General features: G+C 39.1%; 1 long non-coding RNA gene across 1 annotated transcript in view; it reads left to right on the top strand.

Moving 5' to 3' along the window:
- Positions 1–2,518: 2,518 nt before the first annotated feature.
- The window catches only part of LOC122800199, a 79,142-nt gene continuing 56,493 nt past the window's right edge, over positions 2,519–25,167 (top strand). The window contains exon 1 of the long non-coding RNA XR_006364552.1: positions 2,519–2,589. This is a non-coding gene — a long non-coding RNA (uncharacterized LOC122800199). The remainder of the gene's footprint in view (positions 2,590–25,167) is intronic.

Here is a 25,167-nt window from a genome sequence, read left to right as displayed (position 1 = left end):
ACCGGACAGCGACTTACTGTGAGGCGACAACGCTACCAGAGCACCACCACCGCAAGTACTGGTGAATAATTTATTTGCAGTTCTGACTATATTTTTTAATTTTGATTCTATTAATATGACTTTTTCTCTGTTTAATTTTTTTATAGAAAGCAGCTTTTTGAATTAATATACCCCTAATAGCGGCTTTTGTAGCTTGCCATTGAATGTTGTATGGTATATCTACTACTTCTAGGTTGTTATAAGTTTGGGTAAGAATGTCTATGATATTTTGTGAAACATCTTTAAGCTTTAGTAAGTTAGTATTTAACGTCCAGTTCATAACTGTTTGGGGTCCTTGCACTGAGCTCCCCAACTTTAGTGTAATATTTATCTTTGCATGATCCAACATTGTCCTAGTTTCACTATTGTAGGTGACTGTATTATTTAATAAGATTTCAGATATTAAAAAATACATCTGTCCGAGACCAAGACTTGTGATATGGTGAATAATAAGTGAATTTACTAGTACTTATACTATTTCTATAGTTTTCAAATGGGTCAGCTAACTTAAAATCTTCCATTATTTCAGCTATTAGTGTAGTAAGCTGAACCAATTGCTTGTTATTTTTATTTGTCCTATCAAGTTCTGGATTAATTAACATATTCCAGTCACCTCCTATGATATAGAAGTAATTAGGATAGTTCTCTAAGATTCTGTATATCTTGTATAGATAAGTTATTTGATGCAAACATGGGGCATAAACATTCAGGACTAAGAAAGGTTTTTTAAATGGTGGCAGTTTGCAAGTAAAATAACACCATCTACCATTTGGGTCACAGCTACCTTTCCATATATTACCATCAAAAGATTTTTTTAACTACTATGGCAACTCCCCTAGAAGCCATACTGTCACCAGCAGCAACAATATATTTCCCACCCATTTTTTTTTTGTATATCTTTCCCATTGCTCTTTCAACATATGCGTTTCTTGTACGAAAGTTATCTCTGCCTTAGATTTAAAAGTTAAGTGCATTAATAGATTCTTTTTTTTCTTATCTTGCAAGCCCTTTACATTCCATGAATCCACAGAGATCATCTAAAGGGTATAATACACAGATTGCTGGCCTTCAGAATAAGTGTATGTATATGTGTATGTATATATATATATATATATATATATATATATATATGTATATATATATATATATATATATATATATATATATATATATATATATATATATGTGTGTGTATATATATATATATATATATATATATATATATATATATATATATATATATATAGGGACAAAATAACATTTCAAAATTATTAGAATTTTTTGTACATATCAATGGTGTGGATATAAGTGTGACATCACTCCCTTTCAGAACCCCTCCCATGCATACCCACGCTAGCCTACTACCTGAAAGAGAGGTAAAAGGAATATTAACAACTATAATACAAAAGGTTTCTGTCATTCTAAGTCCCAGCAATAAAACATCACACATAACAGCATGCCCAAACAAATCATGTATAAAAGATATGCATTCTAACCCTTTGTTCATTTGAAAATAATTGAGCTGAGCATATTTTAACTGAAATTTATATATCTAGCTTAATAAGCAAATAGCAATCTAATCAAAATATAGTTCATAGCAAACTATCACATTTTAACTGTGTTCACACATAGAAGAGTAACATACACAACTGATTTTACCTTAATATAGTTTTGTCAAACAGTGTTTGCATGTTCCTAGTTATGCTGGTCATACGTACATTCCTTTTATATATATATATATATATATATATATATATATATATATATATATATATATATATATATCAGTTCTTTTACTTGTTGGGTCTGCGTTTACTGCTACAGTTATATCCCTGGGTGTCCATTTATCATGTAAGAATTGAGCATATATACAACAAAAAAAAAAAACAGCATTGTGATCATAAAAAGAAAGAAAATATGAGACAGAAAAACAAAGAATCCCTATATATTCTCTGTCGTACAAGATTGGTATGCTTACACTTGATGCATACTTATTTTAAAGCTTAAGAAAGCATATTTAACACTATGTAAAACAACACAAACCTAACTACAATGGTTTGCTTTTCCTAGTATGGGCTGAGTATTTATTGCAGCTGCAACAATTTCTAACCCAGAAGATTTTATTAGTCCAGCTTGTATATATTCAGGAAGGAACTAGTAACAAGAAAAAAAAAAAGGGCAGGACCTATATATTACCATTTGTACATAATCAGTTAACCTGTGGTACTATTTCTAGGCTAGATTTACCTTCCATACACCATATACATGAGAATCTTCACTTTTTGAGTCCGGAAAAAAGTAAATCCACAGGTATTCTGTTATGTGAGAGCCTTACTTTCATTTTAATTTGCAAACGCTGGTTTTCTGAGATGTTTTGGGCTTGAATGGATACCATAGTTTTTCCTTTGACCTCAGCTGTGCTTAATTTTCCTGATTCATGGTTGCAAAGGATTCCGGGTAGTGTAGTTCATTCACGACAGTGTGGATATGCTCCCTAAGCTGTAGTTGGAGTGCCCAAATGAAAAACAATGAATCCAAGCAGAAAAACAGGTATTTTACCTTGTCATTGAGAGAATTAGTATGCCAAAAATACACAGAAGCATATAGTTTTTGTATTAGGAGCCTGTTTGTGTAAAAAAAAAAAATACTTCATGGCAGTTCTTTAAAGGCTTTGAGAAAAGCTGTTTTTGCTTCTTCTTTATTTTTAACTGCATAATTTAAGCCATTGTATTGAAATTGTAGAGTTGATGGGTATTTCATTTGGAATCTAATGTTTTTGCTTACTAAGTGCTGTATGGTGATAGAGTTTGTCTTAACTGTTTTATCTGTAGAGGCAGATCCTGAGCAAAGGTTATCTTGCAGCCATTCCATAGAATATGTTTCTTTTTTTTTTGCAGCTTGAATTATTTCTTGAGCATGTGCAGCATTTAGAATTCTTACATATATTTGCCTGGGAGCATCCAGGGTCTGAGATTTTCTCAGAGCACAGTGTATTCTTTCAATAATTTTTTGGGATAGTTCTTTGTTTTCAAGAAGGAGACTGAAGATTTCCTTTGCTACTTTAGCTAGCTGTGACTGTTCATATTTTTCTGGGATGCGTCTGATCAATACAATATTTCTCCTTGCTCTAGCTTCCAGATCAATCAGTTTTTGTTGTATTTCTTTGACTGAATTTTCAGTGATGGAAGAAGCTTTCTGTATTTCTTCTATCTTTGTCTCATCTCATTACTCAGTATTCTAGCCTCATTTTTGTCCAGTCTGGTTATTATTTGATCCAAGTTATTGCCAAACGCTGTAAGTTTTGAAGAGAAAGATTTTATTTCTGTTTGCAGAGGCATTAAAGCTGCATTTAGTTCCTCCATGTCAAAAGATTAATCAGTTTTTGGTTTCATTTGGTTCTTTGACACTTCAACTTGAGATTTGGTAGTTTTCTGCCTCTTAGTAATAACTTCCTTGTCTGAAGAAGCAATTTGATATAGTCTTGTTTTATATGTGTGTTTCCATTTGGTCCATTTTTCTTTACTGTTTGAAAGCATGCTTCTTTTCTTATTTTTTGTAGCTGCTACTTACTGCTTACAGGCTCAGGCACATGTACAGGAGTCACTGCTTAGTCATCACCCAAATCCAAGGTATACATTTCTTATTTTTACACTTAGAAGATAAAAAATAAGCTTCACTCAGGTAATGACTTAGGTTTAATTGTGCAGGAATTGCTTTTTTGTAGATTTACACTGTATCAGTAGCCTTAGATGAGGTTAGATTTGAATTTAGTAGTTGGAGCAAGCTGAAGTGTGTGCAGTCTAGCTGGCAGCCATCTTAGAAAGTCCCCAGAGAGAAGGAATCTAATAGATAGAGTAAGGTAGCGAATGTAAGACTGAACTTGACAGTCAAGAGGAGAAGGTAGACACTTACACCACACCACACTCATCACATAGTCTCACTAAATCTACACCACCAAAATCCACACATAGAAACACAAAAATATTCGCAGAGGCTCTCAATAATAATCTGCTCAAGCAACAGAGACCTCCAAAGCAGAAATGCAAGCAACCTTCACCCCTTCAACACAACCCAAATGACACATAGCCCGCAGACTCAGTGTGCCACTCAACCACAGCCAATAAGGCAAAACAACATACTAGTCATAGATGACTCTATAGTCAGACACACTGATGTCCCACTCACCAGGCTAAACAAGGAGAAGGTTACGGTCAGCTGCCTGTAGGGTGCCAGGATCCGCCACATAACCCACGCACTCAGGTCACTCCACAACAAGTACAAATATGACTCTGTCATTGTCCATGTTGGTGTGTACGACCTGAGACGTACCTCCCTGGACTACATGAAAGGAGACATGGAAGAGCTCTCCGATCTTGTAGCCCAGGCATGTATGGCCCTAGCCCTGAGTAGCATTCTGCCATCACCCAGAATGATACTGCAGTACAAGGACAAAATGATTGACTTCAACAATTGGCTAAGCTTCTGGTGTAATTCTAAAGGGATCCAGTATCTGTATGCCTGAGATAACATAGTCGACAGACCATGATGGTTTGCCAGAGATGGCCTGCACCTGTCACCCCTGGGATTCCGGATACTGGCTAAGGTTCTTGCCGCCCCTATAGTGCCTTTTTTAGGCAAGGTTCAAATGACAAATTCACCAAAGTAACAGTAACAAGCAAGCAAAAACTGAGGGTGATGCTACTCAATGCTAGAAGTCTAAATCTCAGAATGCACTCACTCGAGGCACTCCTTAAAATGGAGAACATCGGTATCTGTGCAGTGACTGAGACCTGACCTGGTTCAAGGCTCCAGAGAGCACCCCTGCACTACCAGGCTATAACTCATACCACACTTTTGGGCCATGTAACCTGGACTGGAACACCAAAGGCGGAGGTGTGTCCATATTCATTAAGGATATCCACACCTCCAGGTTAGTTGCTCAGCATAATGCAGCCAAGGTTATCCAAGTGCAACTAACTCTGGGCAAAACTACAATCCAAATTGTAGCTTGCTACAGATCCCCCAGGATTCCCAGTCCTCTTTTCTTGATGTACTGGAAAATGTTAGGGTTCAACCAAACACCCTAATAATGGGCCATTTCAACTACTAGGGTTGGGAGGGTGGCCTAATGGTTAAGGTGTTTGCCTTACAAACACAAGGTGCAGGGTTTGAGTCTCACAAGGGATAATTGGCTAGGCTTAAAATGGCTCACAAGGGCAGTTAGCTTAGTATTATTCTATGAACCTATGAACCTATAACTAGGAAAACTACTCATGTACCAACTCCTTCGCTCAGTGCTTCCTGGAATTCATAAACTCCAATGCCCTGGATCAACTTATCCACACCCCCACCAGGGGCAACAATATCCTAGATCTAGTCATTACCAACATGAGTGACTGATGTTCCACACCTGAAGTCAACACCTCATTGGTCCGATCCGACCATAAGCTAATTACCCTAGATAACCACATCCTGCCCCCACCCCCCACCCCCATTAAGGAAGCCACGGTAAAAAATTTCTCCAAAGCCAATTTCATGCTTCTTAAGACAGAAGTTGTGAGCTTCATGACACCCATGCAGATGGACAATACAGTTAACGACTACTGAATCCTACACAATTGCACTTTATAAGCACTTACACGAGTGCATGGATCATGCTATCCCAAACAGAACCAAGATGCTAACCTCCAAAAAAAGGAAGCCAATCTGGTGGTCTCCTGCCATAAACAAACTGTACAACAGAAGGAAGAAACTGTTGTGAAAGAGAGTAAAATCCCATGAGTGGAGGAGTTCCCTGGTCAGCCTCAGTAAGAAGCTGCGATCCCTGAAAATCCTCCAAAGATAGTTATGAAAACAAAATTGCCACTGATTCTAAAGACAACCACAAAGCATTCTATAGCTATCTCAATGGCAACACTCAGATCTGCTCTGAGTTACAGCACAATGGCACTAAATATACAGACCCAACTGATATTGCCAACATCCTGGCAGATAGGTTCAGTGCTAACTTTACCCCCTCTCACTCCCTAAAGAGCCCATGTCTGTACTGGAAGCATGCAAAGTTCCTGTAACCTCGGCTGCACAGGTAAACACCACACTCTCCAAAGCCAAGAACACAGCATCCATGAGACCAGACAACATCCCAGGCTGCATTCTACGCAAACTGCAGAACGAACTGGCACCCCACCTAAGTACCATGTCCAATCATAGCCTCACCTCAGGTTTTGTGCCTGCTGAATGGCGCACAGTAATGATTATCCCACCCCACAAGGGGGGAGCCACCACGGACCCCGGGAACTACCGCCCCATTAGCCTGATGAGCCTGGTCTGCAAGGCCATGGAATGTATCATCACGGAACTTATAAACAAAGACATTGGTAATCTCCAAACTCTGGACCTCACCCAGTTCGGGTTTGTAAAAGGGAGATCATGTCTCCTAAACCTGATAGACTTCTTTGAAGCAGTCACCAAAGCCATAGACGAGGGTAAGGTGGTTCACACAGCCTATCTAGATCTTGCCAAGGCTTGACACCATCCCCAACTCTGGAATTATAGATAAACTCACTAAACTAGGTATAAATCCCTATGTCACAAGATGGGTTATCAACTGGCTCACTGACAGAACCCACACTGTGAAAGTAGCAGACTCCAAATCCGACTTCAGACCAGTGACAAGGTTCAGTCCTGGGTCCTCTCCTGTTTGGAATCTATTTTTCTGAAGTACAGGCTAACACAGAAGGGCTTTGGCTAATGAAGTTCACAGATGACTGCAAACTAGGAGCCATAATCGAAACTCCTAATGATGTGGACATCCTACAAAAGGGCCTCACTGAGACAGATGCCTGGTGTCAAAGCCATGGCCTCAAGCTCAATGCCAAAAAGTGCATTGTTATCCCCTTTGGTAAAAACTTTGTACCCATGAACTACAACATAGGCGGTAGTATACTTAACACCAAAAGTGTGATAAGAGACCTTGGGACACAGGTGGACAGTAGTCTCTCCTTTGATAATCACATCACCACAGTAGTCAGGAAATCATTCTATGTGGCACACCTCATCACAAAAGGTTTCACATCCAGGAAAAAAAAGAGATCATTGTTCCTCTCTACTCATCACTCATTAGACCCATTATAGAGTACAATGCCCCTTTTGGTATGTACCTCACAAGACATCTACAACAACTGGAAAGGCTGCAGAAATACCTCACAAAGAGGATTACCAGCCTCAAACAGATGCCCTATGCAGACTGTCTCAAAAAACACCAGCTTTACTCCGTCGCATATTGCCTACTGAGAGGTGATCTCTGCCTAACATACACAGCTATGTCAAACCCAGAGCTGTTGGACATGCTCCACTTGAAGTCCCAATCCCTCCGCTCTAGGGACCTAAACCTTGTCACCACAATAAACAGAACATGCCAGAGGGATAGATTCCTGTCCCAGAGACTTTCCATACTCTGGAATAAACTACCTATGTCAGACAGAGCTCCTCATTAGCACTCTTCAAGAAAAAAATTGATGATTGGATGGGAAATAAGAAATTCACCCCGGGGATCACTTCTGTAGCTCTGCTCGACAGTGGCACAGGAAAATAATTTTCTTGAGTGGCAAAAGCCAGGGTACCTTTTTGGCTGGGCTTGTATAGGCCCTAGTGCCGATAGCCTAGTATCTTCCTATGAACCTATGTGGTGGTAGAACATACCAAGTTTCTGGTGTGTTTTTTAATATTTGTATGTGTATGGGTATCAGATTTGAGCTGGTTATCAATGAGAACTCCTAACAGTTTTGCATTGGATACTATTTCAAGAGAAGTGTTATTCTGACTGGTTATGGAGAATGAATTTATGTTGATAATTGTGGTTTTGGAAGAGGTGAATATCATGAGTTTGGTTTTTGATGCATTGAGTGCCAGGTGGTTTTCTAGCATCCATTGCTCAGTGGATGAGAAGGCATCTTGGGTTAATTTTATGAGGGTAGGAGTGGAGTTAGCAGAACAGATAATTGTTGAATCATCTGCATATTGGATGATTTTTCCATTGGGGATAGCATGGTGGAAGTCATTTATGAAAATATTGAACAATGGGGGACCTAATATGGAACCTTGGGGTACACCAATGGGAGTGTTGAGGAATGGGGAAATGGCTTTCTTCAATTTGACTGCTTGTTGCCTATTAGAAAGGTACAACAAGTAAACCAGTTGATAGAAGGAGGTGATAGTGTTAGATTAGGGTTTGGTTAGGAGAAGGGTGTGAGAGATGGTATCAAAAGGTCTAGGAGGAAGGTGGATACAATACAGCCGGAGTCGTGGGCTTTATTCATCGTTTCAAGGAAGGAGAGTAATGCTGTGACCAGGCCAGAATCCATGTTGTGTGGGAGTTAGTAGGTGATTGTCGATGAGGTAGGGTAATAGTTGTAGGTGGATACACTTTTCAAGTAGTTTAGAGATGGGAGATAAGATGGCAATAGGTCTAAAATTGGGTATGTTATTGTTTCCTCCTTTGTGGAGCGGAATACTATAGGCTTTTTTCCAGAGTTGGGGTGCATAGCCTTCTTGGATTGATTGGTTTATAAGAATACAGATGGGGAAGGCAAGGGCTTCTGCAGCTGTCTTTAGGAAGGGATATTGTAAGGGGCATTGGAGCATGGTTTTAATTTCTGAAGGAGTTTTTTTATAGTTGATACTGGGATGGGTTTCAGAGAGAAGTGAGGAAGGTGGAAGTACCTGAGGAGGAGGAGATAGCGGAAGGTGTAGCTGAGTAAGTAGGGTTATTTGAGGAGGATGACGTTAGTTTGGTTATGGAGTTGATGAAGAAGTTGTTAAATTGGGAGGCTGTCGATATTGGAAGCATTGTGATCAGGGCAAGGATTTTCATTTTTGCCTGGGTTAAAGAGGATGGAGATACTATCTCAGAATTTTCTAGGGTTAGTCTTATGGTTATTTTGGAGTGTGGTATAGTAGGATTTACAATCTGAAGTGATGAGCTTTTTAACTCTGTTGTGGAGAATTTTGTATTCATTTAGGGTGACTTGGGTTTTATTTTTATGGTGGTGTTTCAAGGCTTTATCACAAAGGCACATGACAGCTAAGGTGTCTTTAGTTAGCCAGGGGATGGTGTTGCTTTTATTTCTTTGTTTTCAAGGGGCAAATGTGTCTAAAAGGTTTAGAAATGTATTAAAGTAGGTGATGGCTTCATCTAGGGGAAAATTTTTAGAGGATTCCAGTTGAATAGTTTCAGTAGGTTAGAGAAGGTGTTGGAGTTGAAGTGTTTTAAGGAGCATCTAGAGATGGTGGTATGAGACAGTTGTAGGGATGGAGAGTGACGATGAGTGAAGATAGGAAAGTGATCACTAAGAGAGACAGGGGGATACCACTACTGGAGGTAAGATGTGGGTGGGATACCAAAATCCAGTCAAGGGTGCTTCTGGAAGAGTAGTCCTTTGATGGTCTGGTTGTGGCATTGATAAGCTGGTGAAAGTTGTACAGGTTTATGTTTAGGGAGTTAGTGGGGGATTGAATAGAGGACCAGTTAATATTCACATCACCTAAGATTATAGTCTCTCTGGTTATGTTGGTGGAGAACCAAGAGAGAATATCCTCGAGGATAGGGGTATTGTCTCCAGGAGGGATATAGAGGGAGGCTATGCATATGGATTTATGCCTGTTCAACTGGAGTAGGGCCAGAATTAACTCAGCGTTGGCAAATTGGGGGATGGGCTTAGTATATGGAGTAACTGAAAGACACTGAGGGGTTAAGGGACTAGTTCTTATAGTCCCTGGCCTCCTTAGGTTTCTTGGTGGGAGTTTGAGTCCTTGAAGCAGAAGCAACAGCAGGAGAAGGCGGTCTGTTAAGACTTCTGAGCACAAGCCTGTTATGTCTGTCTGCAAGGGCCTGAGGGATAAAGGCCTTGCAGATAGAACAATCCAACTGAAGGTAGGGATTACCCAAACAGTAAATGCACTCCCAGTGAGCATCAGATACAGGGAACTTATGCCCACAGGAATTACATTTTTAAACCCTGGGGGTTTGTCAGATTTCTCTGACATGGTAGAGAAGGCAGACAGTGACACAGAGAGAGGGAGAAAAGAAGAAATCCTGGGGACCACTTGCAGAAGATAGACTACACTACAACTTATGAAAAAATACTTTTTACACAATCAGAAGAAGGGTAGGAAAAAATAAGAGGGTGAAAAATACCTCTTACAACCTTAGAATACACTCGTGAAGGAGCTCTAACCCGATCATAATGCTTTTGCTGAGTGTGGCAAACGAGATCTGAGAGGAGCTAAGTAGTATGGGTAGGGTGGGAGGAGCTCTAGCTTGCAATCCTAAGCTTGCTGACAGATGTCTGTTCCAAGCTTGGAACCGAGAACCCACATGTTTGATGAAGACTGAACAGACAACACCAGATGAAAACATTAAGCAAACAGCCTTTGCCATTACAGTAGACTAGCAATTTGCCTCAACCACATATTGGTGACTCTGCTTTGGCCATTAGTTACCCCTAAGGCCATTCATCTTTTACACTGGATCCCTCTGTTGCAGCTACTATGGATTGGGGAGGATAACCACATCCTTTGTAGCTAGTGGGGCCCCTCAATGGCCAATGGAGAGCCACTCATCAGTTTTGGGAGCGGGAACAGGGAAGGCTTCCCTGTTTTGCCAGAATGTTCATGTACCTGGGAAAGCTGCTGCTACCACCATCACTGGTGGTCCCATTTTTCCTGTCAAAAAGAATCAAACAACTAAACATGTATCCCTCCTGCTCCAAATTTCCTCAGACAGGAGTAGTTTACTGGGTCTGGCTCATGGCACTACTTTAAAATAGTTTTTGTTGAAAAAAGAGGGAGTCCTCATTTTCTGAAGAGGTTCAAGATTCTGAATCAGGACAGAGGATGAAGGGACAGCTACATGGTTATCTCCTCAGATTTCTGACATAAATTCAGAGGAGAGCTTAGTGTCTGACTATGCTCTGTGAGGGTTCTCTTTCTAAGACTATTTCTAGATTGTATCACTGGGAGAACACTTGGTCTTAGGGACCAATAAATCTATGAGCTGTTGCAGAAAAAAATTCCAGCAGCACCCATTCCTCCAGTTTTGGCAGATGTGTGTGTTACTACCTGCACTTTTCTTGACAGTAAGCCTTCTAACCCTAAAATGGCAGATAGGATATATATAAAATTCCCCAGTCTTACGTCATTATATACTCTTCTCAAACCTAATCCAGCAGATGAAGTGTTAATTAATCCTTCTGTTGCTAAACACATTTAATCCCAATCATACTATTTCTCATAAAGCTGGGATGCTCATTAATAAATATAGGGGAAAGAATGTATGCTTCTACAACTCCATCTTCCAGAATCTTGAATTTTTAGGCTCATATGTTAAGGTTTGTCCTAACTAAAAGTATGAGGAATGGTTTGGCGACAATCTCTTTGTGAGGAAAATCTGCTTTTAATTTAATTTCTACTATTGTTCAAGTGACTACTACAGGATACAGTGTGAGTATGACTGCTGATACTTGGCCACTGCTACTGCTTGGAAGAGGTTTCCATGCCTGCATTACCAGACCCTCCCAGTTGATAATGTTAAAAACATGATTTTAAATTCTCTGTGGATGGAGAAGATTATATTTGCCCTTCTGCTGCAGATGTGATAAAAGGTATAAGCTGAGTTTTCAGCCCTCCTTTTCCAAATTGTCCAAGGGATTTTCAAAGTCCTCATCCAATTTGGGTAAGAAAGACAACAGTCTCAACAAAATGCAGATACTTGAGAAATACCAAGGGAGTTCCAAGAATTCTGGAAACTTGCAAAACCAAGGAAAGACTATTTAAGAGACTGTCATGTCCACAACCTTTTTTTCTTCTTCCATAAAGTCTAAATCTTCACTTTTCTGTTTGGCAACAGATTGATCTTCATCACATATTTGTCTAAAACTGTCATTAAGCTTTCAGATGGCAATGGGAGGAAATTTCAAATCCTCCAGACCAGACTCTCTTCTTTGCACTTGTATTTCATAACATGCTGTCCCAGGGAGTGGGAACTCTTCCTCTTCTCAGGCGGTAAAGGGTTTTAGGGCCAAAGAAAGAAAATGCTTGGAGACCAGTTGTGGGTTTTTCTTTCCCTCAGACTGAAAATGCTGTCACTTGTCAGCCTGTTACCTATTCCTCCCCATTCAAGTTTCCTGGTAACACTACATTTAAAAGATGCTTTATCACATTCCTATTCACCCAGTCTTCAAGTATTTCTTAATCAGATCCAGACACACACAACCTTATCAGTTTTCTGCCTTACCAGCTGGACTAAGCACTACACCAAGACTGTTTATAAAGTGCTTGGCTCCTGTTATAGCCCATTGCAGGCTCCATGGTTTCCATATTTATACAACTTGCTTATCTTTGCAGGGTTTTACAATCTCCTTCTTGGATGACAACTCTCTTGCATAAACTGGGATTCCAAGAGAACATTCATAAGGTTTTCTTGAATCCTCCTCACAGGATTGTGTTTCAGGGATTTCAATTAGATATCACAGTTTAAAGAATCATCTTCGCAAGAAAAATACATCTATTTCTAGGGATTTCCACTCTGACGTCAGTCACAGAGATGGACTACCTCAGTATTTTGAGTCTCATGCCTTCTACAATTCTTATTATACATGTGGCAAGACTCCATCTGAGAAAGTGGTATTTGAAGTCTCTTTAGTCTAAGCAACAAAACCCCTTCTCTTTTTCAGAGCCTAGCTTGTCACAAACAAAATCAGTTTGAGACAAAATATACCTCTAAATCCAGGTCTCCCCTTCTCCTACCCTGTTAAAAAGTGGTCAGCCAGCACAGACACCTCCAACTTGGCTTAGGGAGCAAAGTGCAAGGTGTGTACAACACCAAGAGAACAGATGCAAGCATAGGAATGTAAGAGATGCTTTCATGCATGTGTGCGTGCACACGCGCCTCTAAGACAAATACCTGTTTTCTTTGGACAGGAATTTTCCTGTATGTTTTTCCACTAATATCCAGGATACTTCTGAAGATTCAGAAGGAATCACAAAAATCATTGTGGTGTTTCCCTTTTGGCCCACACTATTGTGTTTACCTTCTGCTGCAAATTAAGTTTCCTCACAGAATGGATCTATGTACAAAAAAAAAAAAATCAGAGAGGTTTGCTACACCATGAGACCAGTCAACATCAGTTAACTGCCTGGATGATAGGGTCTTAATTATTTTGTGACACCTGTTTACTGAGAATGTACAAAAGGTACTAATGGAAACAAGAAAGCCTGCTACTAAAAATTAAAAATGTATTCACCATAACCTTCCATATGTGGCTACCCCTAGATATATAGGGCAACCTACAATATAAATCCCATAGGCAGAACAGAAAAGGGAAGGTGGAACTCAAAAAAGACACACAGGTTCCTATACAACTCATAGGTCTTTCCACAAGATTAAAGAGAACGAGGCAGGTGAGGAGGGAGTTGAAGAAAGAAAATGGACAACACAGATAGAAGGTATGTACTCACCATAACATTCTAATCTGATGATGTCATTTTCATTCATTCCTCCACTAATGGGACAGAGTCCCCCACCTACATCTAACCTTGGGAGGCATCTCCAATGAAAGATATTCCACAGCGCTGCTGCACAAATACCACTCTGTTCTTAGAAATCAAATCCAATTTGTAATGAGCATTGTGGGGATTAGTCCAAGTTGCAACTGCACAAATTTAAAGATGCTCTGGACCAAAACAGCTAAAGAAACCACCACAGATCTTGTGGAATGGGCCTCATAGACAAACGTTATGCAGTCAACCATTTGACCAATGTAAATCACAGTAATGTAAAATCTTACCATAATAAGATTTAATAATAGCTACTCTACAAAAAAAAAATTTGAAAACATCAGACAGGACATGCCTAGGTTGAAGAATATAAACCTCTCCCCCTTATCAAAAGCTGCCATCAATAAAATTAATGTTTTACACAGAATCCTATACCAGTTAAATGCCATAAATTTAAATATCCCAAAAAAACTTATTTTGCAAAATGAAATTAGTCCTCCCAAACTTCATATGGAACATGAAGACTACAAGAATTTGCTACAATAAACTTGTACTACCAAAGGTAAAAGATGGTATAGGACAACCTGACTTTAAACTATATTATGATATTATCTGTGCTAGCCAAATTATTAAAATCTTAAACCATGACCCAGTTAGCCAAATTTGGTTCCCACTCTATCAAAATCTGGTACAATCAAATAAGTTCCCTCAGTATTAATCAAAAAGCCTTCCTTTATATTAAACTAAAGAATAACTGCTCAGTTAAAAAACATCCCATGAGCAAGAATAAAATAGCTTTCAAAATCTAATGGCATCACTCCACCTAGAAAACACATGAACTCTTACAACCTGTACACCTTAATCCAAATCTGAATCTTAGTAACAAAATGATAGATCTCACAAATTATCCCCAAATCAAAAATATAACAGTCTGGCAAATACATAATCTAAATAATTTAAACTGCTTATTTAAGATTCCATCTAGGAGTACGATGCAAATATGATACCATGCTTACACAAATTAAATTACTCATTAATGCCAAGTTTTCTAACATGAAAACCAAGGAATAAGACATTAAAATAACCAAATTAATCCTTAAAATGCTATCCTGCAAAACAAAAATGATCTCCAATGCTTACAAACTAATATCTGCAATTAAATGCCAATCTTCACTCCTGTACTCCAAATACTAGGATGAAAAAAAAATCTCTCTATAGACCAAAAATCCTGAGCACTAAAAAATACACTAAACTTACCTCCATTTAAAAACATAATATATAAGCAAATCATGATCAATAATAATGCATACTGTACTCCTGCTGTCCTAAAACAATTTGGTTATGAAAAAAATTCCTAAAGTGCCCCTTCTGCCCTCAGGAGAGCGCTGATTTATTACATATCTTATGGAGTTGTAAGAAAGTTTATAAACTATGGTGCTCCTTTAAAGTAAAACTCGAAAAATGTTTTTTTCATTGGAAAAAGCAATTCTTCACATAACACCTAATTTTCTCACTGGTATATACAAACATGTTATAATTACAATCTGTGCACTAATTAAACATTGTATTGCAAAATTGGTTAGATAAATCCAAAATCACCTGGGAAAGCTTTAAAGTAATGGCAATAAAACTTATATCCTCTCATTAATTGGCAACTAAGAACCCCCAATAAATGGTCATACTTTCAAGCTTACTGGAGTTACCTTCTAGACACTATACTAAAAGATTAAATTGGAACTTTATTCAAAACTGTAGCTGAAGATCAATCTAAAGAAAGGGAAGGAGAAAAAGGAAGGGAAAAAAGGGAGAGAAAGGAGAATGGGGAAAATCAAACTTTATATATACAAATCACAACCATTAAACCAAAAAAGTGTACTTCTCTCGCTGTGTCATCTTTATCTTTCAATATATTTATTGATGAATCAATACTGTGGCATCTAAAGTGAAAATAGTTGTAGATAGTTTACAATCTCTTTTTTATAAATGTTCTCCTTGCACACAAGTATACGGAGTGTCATATATACTATAAATGCGAGCTATGAGACAATTAGTTGGAGAACACCAATACATTAACGCACTGCAATTTTTATTGTTTCATACATACAAATGTCAGTTTTTTTTTGTCTTCTCTAAACATAATGGGTTATTGCACTTTATATACATCTTGTTCATAATTACTCAATGTATATAGTTGGTGTTTTTCATGTTTCAATTTTATTTTTTTTTTATTGATTTGCTTGTATTTGTAAGATACACATAAATCAATAAACATTAAATTGGAGAAAAAACTCTTACCATAAGGGTAGATGTCCCACTATTCACTGTTGCAGTGTTCATTACATTAGGGATACCTTGCGAAGGGCAGCCTGATATCCTGCCAGTATACCAAAGCCTTCAAGTTCCTTTAAGGTACATCATAACAAGCGAACTTCGTACAAACCAACTAAAACACAAAACAAGCAGCAATGGCTGAACTAACTTTGGGCAGCATGATGCCAAGGAATCGTCTTGGGCTATGCTTATATAGGCTCCAGGGCTGTAAGCCTAGTACACACCTATGAACACAGACCAGCAACTAGGTGAATCCTCTCTTTATTAGCACTTTCATCCAAAATAAAACTCTGAACTTCCCCAGATACACACTTTCCAAAAAGTACACAAGATTTAAATACCACAATCAATTGTTCAATTAATAGAATTATTCCATCAAAATTCCCTCCAAAACAAAATTGTTAATACAATGCCAAATGAAATATCTCCTTCCAACCAAAAAAAACTTTAAAACTGTAAGAAAATTTCACTGTTACACAAAACATTCTAAGAACATTTCAAACACAAAAATATTTGATTAAGAACTTTGTTATTCATAAAAGTTACCTGTTCAAAGCCTTTATTTTTAATAAACAAGAGCTAGAGCACATGTCATTAAGCCCTGGCCATTTAAAGGCATTCAGCCTGAACTGCCACAGTAGCTCTTTTTTCTCCAGGTATAATTCCACGGGTCCCCCTATATTATCTAACAACACTTTATCAATGGCCATATAAGCAAAATTATGAGCCCTATTTTCACAAACATGCTTCTCTAAAGCGTTATTTTCTTGTCCCTTCCTGATGGCATATTCATGTTGATAAACCTTGTCCCTCGATCTATGGTCAGTTTTTCCCACGTAGAATGCCCTACATGCTTGACAACTAGCCAGATAAACCACTAATTTACTATTGCAGTTGAATTTAAATTTTAAATTATATTATTTTCCAGCTATTTAAAAAGCCCCCCCCCCATATTAACATTTCTGGGCAATATGGGCACCTTCCACATTTTTTCATACCTGGATTTTTTATGTCAGAGGTAACTGGATTAAATCTCTCCAAAAAAAGTCTTAAATTTGTTCCTCTTCAATATACCATGGCAAATGAAGTACCTACCCTGTCTCTAATCTCCCTTTCTTCCATTAATAAATTCCAGTTTTTAAGTAAGATGTTGTGAATACTTCTATAATCACTACTAAACTGCGTAATAAATTGGGGTACATTCATACTATCAGTAGGTGCGCGCGTGAATAGGTGTGCCTTCTTTGAAGGTTGGGTGTCGGGCTGGCAACTTGCCACTGTAAAAATCCACTGCCAATCATTAGCAGACTGGAGTTCTGCTGTGGCGACCCTTAACTGGGAAAAGCCGAAAGACATTCATACTATCATTAGAACCACTAAACTCCCCCATCTCACCATTATTGGGATCAGGTTCAGATGTCATAAAAGTTCTATTCCCCAGAAGTGGCCGATCAATGTTTTTAATGATACCCCCCTCTTAAATCATGCAGCAACTCCAAGGGATATCCCCTCTTACTAAACATAGAATGCAAAAAGTTGTATTCATTCTCAAAGTGGCTATCGAGGGCAGTCATTCTTGCGGCTCTCACAAATTGACCTTTTATTACTACTTTTCTAGTGACTGGGGTGGGTACCAGAAAAGTGTAAAAAGCTATTAGAATAGGTGTTTTTCCTATGAATCCTTGATATGTATCCCCCACTATTTAAATCCTTCTCCAAGTAGACATCCAAATATGCTATAGCTGTAGTGCTAAGCTCATTAGTAAAATTTAAAAAAATAAGTTGTTTCATTAATATATTCCATAAAGTTTGAAAAAGTGATTTCATCCGCTTTCCACAACATGAATAAGTCATCCAGGTAATGGGTGTACCAAATAATGTTAGTTGAAAAAACACTATTAAGTACAAATTTGTGCTCCCAGGTAGCCATAAGTAAGTTTGCAAATACTAACCCACATGGGGAACCCATTGCTACCCCAGACTTTTGTAAATACAATTCACCTTCAAAACAAAAATAATTATTTGTAAGCACGATCTCAAATAATTCCTCATACAAATTAATATCTACCTGCTATATCCCTTTATGATGCAAGACTTCCATTATCCATTGTAAACCAATATCCTGTGATATTACTGTGTAAAGATCTTTTACATCTGTGGTAGCAAAATTATAAGTGTGATCAAATGCTAAATCAGTGATTGCTACCAAGAAACTCCAAGAGTCTTTACAGATTTCTCAGATGACACAATACTCTTCAATTTACTATCTAGGAATTTAGCACAAGCTGCAGTAATCAAATTTCTTCCATCAATATTAGGTCTCATTGGAGGATTTTGGATGTCTTTGTGTAATTTCGGGACACCGAACATGCTTGGTATAACAGGTGAAACCATGTTCAAATGCTTAAATGTTTGTACAGAAATACGATGATTAATTAGCATGTCCCTATTCTGCCCATAAACTCTTCTATAGACCCAATTTAGTTCATTCCTAGACACTTTTTGGTAAGCTACATTGTTTAATACTTTAACATTTATAAAAATCTGGGGTAGCAATGGGGTCCCCATGTGGGTCAGTTTTTGCAAACTTATTTATGGCTGCCTGGGAGCACAAATTTGTACTTAGTGTTTTTTTCAGCTAACATTATTTGGTACACCCACTACCTGGATGACTCGTTCATCTTATGGAAAGGGGACAAAATCACTTTTGCAAACTTTATGGACTATATTAATGAAACAACTGATTTTTTTTTTAATTTACTAATGAGTTTAGCACTAAAGCTATAGCATATTTGGATGTTTACTTAGAGAATGATTTAAATAGTGGGGGATACATATCAAGGATTCATAGGAAAAACACTTGTTTTAATAGCTTTTTCACTTTTCTAGTGCACACCCCAGTCACCAGAAAAGGGCAGTAATTAAAGGCCAGTTTAGGAGAGCCGCAAAAATGACCACCCTGGATAGCCACATTGAGAATGAATGCGACTTTCTGCATTTTATGTTTAGTAATGGGGGATTATCTCTTGGAGTTACTGCATGATTTAAGGGCAGAGGTATTAAAAAGATCGAGCGGCCACTTCCGCCCAATTTTGGGGAATAAGACTTTTATGACATCTGAACCTGATCCCAATAATGGTGAGATGGAGGAGTTTAGTGGTTCTATGACTGTACCCCAATTTATTACTCAGTTTAGTTGTGATTATAGAAGTATTCACATCTTACTTAAAAATTGGAATTTATTAATGGAAGAAAGGCAGATTAGAGACGGTAGGTACTTCATTTGCCATGGTATATAGAAGAGGAACAAATTTTAAGACTTTTTTTGGAGAGATTGAATCCAGTTACTTCTGACATAAAAAATCCAGGTATGAAAAAATATGGAAAGTGCCCATACTGCCTCAAAAAGTTAATGGGGGGCTTTTCAAATAGCTGGAAAAGAATATAATTTAAAACTTAAATTCAACTGCAATAGTAAAGTTGTTTATTTGGCTATTTGTCAAGCATGTAGGGCATTCTACATGGGAAAAACTGACTGTAGATTGCGGGACAAGGTTTATCAACATGAATATGCCATTAGGAAGGGACAAGAAAATAATGCTTTAGCAAAGCATGTTTGTGAAAATAGGGCTCATAATTTTGCTTATATGGCCATTGATAAAGTGTTGTTAGATAATAGATGGGACCCGTGGAATTATACCTGCAGAAAAAAGAGCTACTGTGGCAGTTCAGGCTGAATGCCTTTAAATGGCATGGGCTTAATGACGTGCTCTGTCTCTTGTTTATTAAAAATAAAGGCTTTGAGCAGGTAGCTTTTATGAACAAAATTCTTAATCAAATATTTTTGTGTGAGAAATGTTCTTAGAATGTTTTGTGTAACAGTATAATTTTCTTACACTTTCAAAGTTTTTTATGGTTGGAAGGAGATATTTAATTTGGTATTTATTAATTTTGTTTTGGAGGGAAATTTAATGGAATAATTGTTTTAATCGAACAACTGATTGTGATATTTAAATCTTGTGTACTTTTGGGAGGTTTGTATCTGAGGAAGTTCAAAGTTTTATTTTGGATGAAAGCGTTAATAAAGAGAGGATTCACCTAGTTGTTGGTCTGTGTTCAGCCATTGCTGCTGGTTTTAAGGTACACCATACATCACACGTATGCTCCTCACATACCATAGGCATAAAAATGATGTCCAGCTGTACCATCCTTAAAAATGAGAGCCCCAGAGGAACACCAGTTCAAAGAAAGAAGTAACTCAGCCATCCAGAAATCAAATGGACCAGAGGGAGTGAGCACTGCTACAGTGAAGAGAAGGACATGTACCATTATGTTAAGATTTCACACAACTGTACTACGTCCTTCCATTTCATTGTTGCAGTGTTCATTACATTAGGGAGGAGGATGGACCAGCAGAGCCCTATAAGAAGCCACGAAGGATGGCTGTAGTAAAACCAGCTCTAGGTCTGGAGATCCCATTCAACTTGTAATGCTTATTAAATATTTACACAGAACTTTGTTGCTCAGGATGCCCACTGTAGCACAGATGAAGAAATGGGAACATACGAGCAGAAGCCAAGGTAGCTCCAATTGCAGAAAAGATTAGAGAACAGATTATGGTGGTTTGGACACACGTGCAGAAAAGCAGAAGATAATCTGTTGAAGAAGATTTGGGAAAGACAGAAAGAAGGTAAGAGGAAATGAGAGCATCCAGCAAAGAGGTAGATGGATTGTGTGAGAGATCTGCAACAGTAATGCATGAGTGTTAAAGACAGTGGGTGTGTGGTACTGAATTGAGAGAGATGACAGTGAACACGTCACCCTGACACCATGTAGAAAATGGGAAGAAGGAGGTTGATGATGATAAATGATTATGATGATGATGGCCAGTTGAACCCATCATAATTGTCATCTTCTTAATAGTGTTGACTACTTGTTGCTCAACCCCACACAGGTCACTGGACCCCACACAGTTCGGTTTCGTCAAGGGCAGATCATGCCTCCAGAACCTGGTGGATTTCTTTGAGACAGTTACTCAGGCTATAGATAAGGAAAAGGAGTTGTACACGGCTTACCTTGACCTTGCTAAAGCATTTGACACCATTCCCCATTCAGGTATTACTGATAAGCTCATCAGCCTGGGCATAAACCCTTGCGTCACAAGATGGATCGCAAACTGGCTCTCAGACAGATCCCATAAAGTAAGAGTAGCGGGATCTATGTCCGAATCCAGACCAGTAACGAGTGGTGTGCCTCATAGCTCTGTCCTGGGGCCCCTCCTGTTTGGCATATACTTCTCAGAAGTACAAGCAAGCACGGAAGGGCTGTGGCTGACTAAGTTTGCAGACGACTGCAAACTGGGTGCTATAATAGAATCTCCGGCCGACATGGAGATCCTCTGGAAGGGCCTAAATGAGACTGATGCATGGTGTCAAAGCCATGGTCTCTAAATGCAAAAAAATGCGTAGTAATCCCCTTTGGAAAAAACAGAGTACCCGCAAACTACAACATAGGAGGTAATCCCCTGAAATCTGAAGAAGAAATAAGGGATCTAGGGACCCAAGTAGATAGTCAGCTTTCCTTTGATAACTATGTTGCCAAAGTGGTTAGAAAATCCTTTTATGTGACCCATCTGATCACGAAAGGGTTTGCATCAAGATCTAAGGATGTAATGGTGCCCCTCTACTCTTCCCTCATCAGACCCATTATTGAGTACAATGCACCAATTGGAATGTACCTGGCTAGACATCTCCAGCAGCTGGAGAGACCACAGAGGTACCTAACCAAGAGGATTACTGGCCTCAAACAGTTGCCCTATGCAGCATGATTGAAAAAGGTAAGATTGTTCTCTGTTGCATACTGCTTTCTCAGAGGCGATCTTTGTCTAACGTACAGAGCCATGTCCAACCCAGAATTGTTGAACATGCTCCATCTTAGCAAAACCAAATCTACTTGAGCTACACGCTCTAGGGATATAAACCTCAACACAACAATGAATAGAACATGCTGGAGGGATAGATTCCCTTTGCAGAGACTTCCCTCACTATGGAACAGGGTCCTGATCTACATAAGACAGAGCCCCTCACTATCACTCTTCAAGAGGAACCTTGATGAGTGGATGGGTAACAGAAATTTCACACCAGGGATCACACCAACAGCACTACTAGATAGGAGCCAAGGGTACTAGCTGTTAGTACAAGGGTCTAGGGAACTACTAAATGGGCGGTGAATACCGCACAACGTGGCTGGGCTAATATATGCCTTCGGGCAGATAGCCCAGTACCAACCTATGAACCTATGAACCTATAAGTCCAGGTAGCTGCCTCAAAAATAGATTTAGCATCCAAATCCTTGAAGAAAAAGCACCAAAAGAAGCCACAGCTGTAGTAGAATGAGCCTTAACAGAATAAGGAAGGTTCTTACCATAAAAGAAACAAAAAAATAGCTTTTGAAATCCGAAATCTAAAATCCAATACTCTGCTTGGACACAGCTAATCCTAAAGACCTAGGATGAAACAAAACAAAGAGCTAATCAGACTTCCTAATGGTCTTATCCAAACAAAATCTGAGTTGTCTATGCACATCTGACATGTAGAGCACCTTCTCACTGGCAGATTGTGGAGAAGGGGAAAAGTGGCCAAATGAATACACTGATTAAAGGACAACTCATTCACCACCTTGGGCATAAAAGGATTATTACACATCCTGTCCTTGTGAAGCACTAAAGGAGGAGGACAAGCCATAAGGGATTGAAGCTCAGACACCTGTCTGGCAGAAGTAAGGGCTAGCAAAAGTACAGTCTTCCAAGAGCAGTGTTGCAAGGAAGCTGAAGCTGTAGGCTCAAAAAGAGCCCAAGTTAATTTTTCAAAAATTAAGATCCCAGGGAGGTAGAACATCCTTCCTGGGAGGCCTAAGTTGAAGGAAGCCTTTAACGAGTTGTTTGGTAAGGCAGACAAGCAGAGACAGCTGATAAGTGGACCTTAATAGAAGAATAGGCCCACTGAGCAATTCACACAGATAAGAGAGAACAAAAGGAACATCCGCATTAAATGGATCCAGGTCATGAGAAAGATACTACACAGAAAATCTCTTCCATTTGGACAAATAGGATATCCTGGTATTGAGTTTCCTGGACTCCTGCAGGAAGCTAAGCATGTCCTTAAAAAAAAAAGATCTCTATCTGGAATCCAAATCCTATCACCCACAGTGTCAATCGAAGAGTAGACAGGTGGGGATGGATGAGAGCTACCTTGTTCTGTGTCTGAGGTAACTTGTGATGGTTACCCTTGGCTTAATGCAGAAGAAGGGGGAACTAATGCTGGTTTGTCAAAATGGAAACACCAACAAGAATTTTGGGACCATCTTGCTGAATTTTGAACATAGGCCGCGGTGGTGCAGCGGTTAGCGTTATCGCCTCACAGCAAGAGGTTCTCTGGTTTGTTTTTCAGCTGGAGCAATTTCTGTGCGGTGTCTGCATGTCCTCCCTACGGTCGAGTGAATTTAAAGACATCCAGGTAGTTGTGAGCATGTGTGGGTGTGCCTTCTTTGAAGGTTGGGCGCCAGGCTGGCAACTCGACACCGTAAAAATTCACTGCCATTCATTAGCGGACCGGAGTTCTGCTGTGGTGACCCCTAACTGGGAAAAGCTGAAAGACTTGTTGAATTTTGAACAGGACTTTTGATATGAGGGGAAGGGGAGGGTGAGTGTAGTATAAAGAAACATCCTCTTCCAAGAAAAGGGTAGATTATCCACTTTCTAAACCAGAGGACATGGAACTCTGGTACAAAATAGAGGAAGTTTGTCAGACAGGAGGCAAAAAGATCTATTTGGAGATTACCCCACTGAGACAATGTCCAGAAACACATTCCTGTGAAGCATGAATTTCTGGGATTGAGTTAAGGACCTGCTCAGGGTGTTGGCCAAAATGTTTCAACCTGAGTGCCTGAAGAGTCACTTGATACTGGATAACAAGATCCCACACTAGGAGTGCCAACCAGCAAAAATAAGATCTTGTCCTCCTCTGTTTACATACTACATCACTGTGGTATTGCCTGTAAATATGTCAAGTTTTCCTGGGGAGAAAAGACGATGAAGAGACTGAGGCACATGCAGAAGAGCTCTCATCTCTGAGACTGATGTGCTCTTTCTGTTGAAGAGGTGACCACATCCCCTGCATGTTTAGGGAGCCAAAAGCTGCTCCCCAATGTCTGAAGTGGCTATGAACAGCTCCTGAGATGGAAGAGGGACCAGTGAAGTTCCTTCTTGAGATAAGGTAGAAGAGGGAGTGCCAATTCTAGGGGATGCAAATGTTGAAGCTAAACAGACTTTAGAAATGACTGAAACTTGCTCATCTGGAGTTTGGCCAGGAGGAGTATAGGGATGGTGGCTGTTGTAGAGGCCAGATGAAGAATTTGAAAGGAGGAAAAAAAAAAGTTATGTACTCTCCATAACGTTCCATGTTGGCCATTTTCATTCTTCCTCACCTCTAAGTCTTGGATCTAACTCAGCCACATCTTCCAGACTTTGGATCCTAATCTTGAGCTCCTCCCTCTTCCCATAATGCACTAAACTAGCCCTAACTTCTCAGATCTAGTTTGCTGCCTACTGCCTATTGATTTTACAGACAGTATAGATAAAGTGTTAAGAATCAAACAGGGAACAGGAAAACTATCATGCAATATCCTTCTAGGAATGACAAGGCTGGGGGATGAAGAATGAAAATGGACAACAGAGATGGAATGTTATGGTGAGTACATAACTTCTTTATCTGATGATGTCCTTTTCATTCTTCCTCACCTGTATGTCAGAATCCCTAGCAACATAACTCTTGGGAGGCCTTGAAGGATATGCCGGAGCACTGTCTAACAAAAGGAAGCTCTGTTTCTGGAGACAATGCTTCATCCTATAAAGTGTCACAAAAGTACGAGTCTTTAACCAAGTGACTCTAATCCTGATAACATTGACTTAGATGCAATAGTTACAAGTGTGGTAGAATGGCTCTAGGATGGCAAGGTAGTTCTAAACCATTTTAAGAATAAATTAATGGAATTTTGGTCAGTAATTTATTCATCCAGGATAAGTGAAAATGCTTAATCTACGTGGTTAGAAAGGAAAAGAAATAAATAACGGGTCTGACTGTTTGCTGATTAGTTCTATAAACTATAAACATAAAGAGAGTTATGTACTTACCATAACTTACATGCAACCATACATAAAGCCAATAACTCTGCTGGTGAAGCACT

Source organism: Protopterus annectens, chromosome 4.part0 (assembly GCF_019279795.1).
Source record: "Protopterus annectens isolate FY-2018-M chromosome 4.part0, PAN1.0, whole genome shotgun sequence".
Lineage (NCBI taxonomy): Eukaryota > Metazoa > Chordata > Ceratodontiformes > Protopteridae > Protopterus > Protopterus annectens.
Note: the sequence above shows the minus strand (reverse complement) of the source record. Positions and strands in the feature narration are given on the sequence as shown.